The following is a 3,992-nucleotide window of genomic DNA, read 5'->3' as shown; positions in this document are numbered from 1 at the left end:
TTCCTGCTTCCCCCTTCTCCAACATTAGCTTTAGATGTTTTTCTAAATATTATATAAACAGTTTTGTTAAAATCAGTTCTCTCATTTATGCAGATTAGGGGAAAATGGTTTTATAATGAGTTATCTTTAAAATTACCTTCTAGATAGCACTCTTTAGCCTTAAATTACATTGTGCACACACAGCTACAACAGTTTGCATTTGCTCACGAACATACAATTACATTAAAAACAAATAACTTTGTATTTCATAGTTTAGTTGGCTCTTAACTAGTTTCCCTAGGGGGGAAACAAGTATTTTGTGTTGTTTAAGAAACTGGTATATATAAATGAACTGCTAGGTGTTCATTTAAACTTTGGGGAAACCTACAGATGAAGTTTTGGGTGTTTTTTCTAAAATGCAAAAGATATGCACTTAATCACTCTTCATATAGTGAAGGGATGGGATGGCAGATACAGACGCAGATGAAACTCTACATTTTGTAAATGCAGAGTTGGATATTCTAAATGGAAAAACTGACACACAATTGTTTACAGAAAACAAAGGTTAAGAAAAATGTTGAAGAATATCTACGCTTAAAGAGGGAAGTGTTATACAACACAAAAATGAGACCTAGAGATTCGAAAAACACTCATTTTACTGTTTTAAAAGAAAAACAAAAAAACTAATAGGGAGAGAGTCTAGACCAATTAGAACTGAGGCAGCTGTAACAAAAATGGAACCCAGTACAATGATTTGAGCCCTTAAAGGAAATGACTAATTGAAATGAAATTTCACAAGTCTTTATGTCTATAATAATATATAAATGCACAAAATATCAAAAATACGAAGTCTGGATTTTTCCCCTTAGGTTTGTAATAAACTGTCAAACCTCTGCTTAATATAGTTACTTTTATAAGCCTTCTGATTAGCAGAGCATGCTACACAGTACATGCATGCTAAAATTTTACCATGAGAATTATAGTTCTCATCTCAAACTAGTGACTTGCCTGTTACCCATATTTATATATATTTCATTTCCATTAAAAAACACTTAAGACCTTTCAAGTGTACATTTTAATCAGCATATTACATAAAAAAGAATCTTGATTTTTAAAATGAACCGTTTTAGTACTGTAACATGATGGGTTTAATTGAACAGTTGGAACATAATATGGTAACTACATTGTACTGTTTAATTCACAGCTGTAGGAAAATGTTTGATTTTTAAAATATAACCAGGATGAGGCTGTAGAGTTATGAGCAGTAAAATATTAGAAAACAGTGAATGAATAAATAAGATGCCTTTGCATCAGTGGCCATTCATTATTTTGCTTTTACGAACCTGGAAGAAATTGTCTTCTTTGAGTTTCAAATGTTCTGGTAAATCTAGTCGTTTCTTAGCTTCCTCAATATCACCTTGAATTGCTGAAATAAGTGTCTCTAAAGAATCAAAGTTCTTTTCTGGTCTGAGGTAGCCGACGACGGCCACATTGAGAACTTCCCCATAGAAGTCCTCTTTGAAAGTATGCATGATACGAGTTTCCATGGACTTTTTCATATTCTTGTAGTATGGGTTCCATCCTATGCTCATCACCATCTTATGGACGTCTCCACTTCCAACACTGACCCAACCATGGTAAATGCCAGTGGATACATCAGCTGGAAGATTATCTATTACTTGTTTAGGAAAGTTAGCTGTAGGGATGCCCAGTTGCTTGGAGCTGTGACCGAAGCCCCGCACCACCTGGCCGCGGCAGAAGTAGGGCAGGTGCCTCATGACGCCGTCAGCTCGGGGTGCGGGCTGCGGTCCAGTCTGCGCGTCCGGCGGAGCCGCCATCGAGGCGGTGCCAGGACCTCCCGGACCCGCTGGGGGACACGGGCGGGAGCTCCGCAGGCCGGCCGGCGGGGCGAGCGCACAGGCGTACAACGGGCCGAGCGGCACGGACGACATGCCCCGGCAAGACCCTCACGCAGCTGACCGAAAAGAAGGTGTTGGGCGACTCAGAGGCTGCGTCTGGGCTCCGGAACGCCGGCGACCTTGGAAGTCCCTACCTATACTTTTAGTCTTAAAATGATATGTTTAAAAAGTATACTTAAGAAGCAAACAATTGTTTCAGTGGTGCATCAGATCCCAAGGAATTCACTATTAGAAATGGTGAACATCTGGTTTATCACTGAGAAATAATCTCTTTAGGATTGAAATGCAAAAAGTGTTTGTTATTTCCTCTCATGAAAAGAGAACGAGTACTATATTATTCTGAAGATCTGGGTTGGATACTTGTGGACGTTGATGCTGGAGAATAGATAGATCCTATAAGTCCTAAATATTTGCTGTTCCTCAAATCTAACAAGAAGGTAAGGTAGCCAATGCTACTCCCTGTAGTAATGCTTAATATTGATATAAGACCCAGTGGACAATGGAGATAGCAGTGTGGGGAGGCACATCCTCCACTCCATCCTCCATGCTTCCGTGCGTTATCGTCGTAAAATATATAACTCTACTTATATCGCTTGCCTGCTTAACAGCTTTTGATGGTTCTCTGTTGCCCAAAGAATAAAATGTAAACCCCTGGCTAGCATCTAGGACCCTTTATAACTTTATTACAACTTCCCTTCTTATCTCTCTCTCCCTCTTTCTCTCTCAACACACACACACACACACACACACACACACACACCTCATTTCTTCTAGACCAATAATTCTAGTTACATCAGAATCCCATATTCTGGGTAAGAGCTAGATTAGATCATTATACAGTTGGCTATTAGAATGCATCTAGAATAAGAGAGCTGTGTTAACAGCACGTAGTTCAGGAATGGGAGATCTCAATGAGGAACCAAAATGTTCTCAAAAGTGACTTATCGATTGCCTGTGGATCTTTTTTTTTTTTTTAATTAATTTATTATTTATTTTGGGGGGCTGCACGGCGAGCAATGTGGGATCTTAGTTCCCCGACCAGGGATCGAAACTGTGCTTCATGCTATGGAAGCGTGGAGTCTTTTTTTTTTTTAACATCTTTATTAGAGTATAATAGCTTTACAGTGGTGTGTCAGTTTCTGCTTTATAACAAAGTGAATCAGTTATACATATACATATGTCCCCATATCTCTTCCCTCTTGCATCTCCCTCCCTCCCACCCTCCCTATCCCACCACTCTAGGTGGTCACAAAACACCGAGCTGATCTCTCTGTGCTATGCAGCTGCTTCCCACTAGCTATCTATTTTACGTTTGGTAGTGTATATATGTCCATGCCACGCTCTCACTTTGTCCCAGCTTACCCTTCCCCCTCCCCGTATCCTCAAGTTCATTCTCTAGCAGTTCTGCATCTTTATTCCCATCTTGCCCCTAGGTTCTTCTGACCATTTTTTTTTTAGATTCCATATATATGTGTTAGCATACGGTATTTGTTTTTCTCTTTCTGACTTACTTCACTCTGTATGACAGTCTCTAGGTCCATCCGCCTCACTACAAATAACTCAATTTCATTCCTTTTTATGGCTGAGTAATATTCCATTGTATATACGTGCCACATCTTCTTTATGCATTCATCTGCTGATGGACACTTAGGTTGCTTCCGTGTCCTGGCTACTGTAAATAGAGCTGCAATGAACATTTTGGTACATGACTCCTTTTGAATTATGGTTTTCTCAGGGTATCTGCCCAGTAGTGGGATTGCTGGGTTGTATGGTAGTTCTATTTTTAGTTTTTTAAGGAACCTCCATACTGTTCTCCATAGTGGCTGTATCAATTTTCATTCCCACCAACAGTGCAAGAGGGTTCCCTTTTCTCCACACCCTCTCCAGCATTTATTGTTTGTAGATTTTTTGATGATGGCCATCCTGACCGGTGTGAGATGATATCTCATTGTAGTTTTGATTTGCATTTCTCTAATGATTAATGATGTTGACCATTCTTTTATGTGTTTGTTGGCAATCTGTATATCTTCTTTGGAGAAATGTCTATTTAGGTCTTCTGCCAATTTATGGATTGGGTTGTTTGTTTTTTTTTTG

At 39.4% G+C, this 3,992-nt stretch overlaps 1 pseudogene across 1 annotated transcript; it reads right to left on the bottom strand.

The window, feature by feature from the left end:
* Positions 1 to 345: 345 nt before the first annotated feature.
* On the bottom strand, positions 346 to 1,877 carry LOC113610724 (riboflavin kinase pseudogene; annotated as a pseudogene). Its single transcript, XR_003429189.1, has one exon. The product of XR_003429189.1 is annotated as a riboflavin kinase pseudogene (transcript).
* Positions 1,878 to 3,992: the final 2,115 nt, after the last annotated feature.

This window comes from Aethalodelphis obliquidens, unplaced genomic scaffold (genome assembly GCF_003676395.1).
Source record: "Aethalodelphis obliquidens isolate GAN/ISIS:26980383/991018 unplaced genomic scaffold, ASM367639v1 scaffold65, whole genome shotgun sequence".
In the NCBI taxonomy this organism is placed as follows: Eukaryota; Metazoa; Chordata; class Mammalia; order Artiodactyla; family Delphinidae; genus Aethalodelphis; species Aethalodelphis obliquidens.
This window is presented reverse-complemented; position numbering and strand designations above follow the sequence as displayed.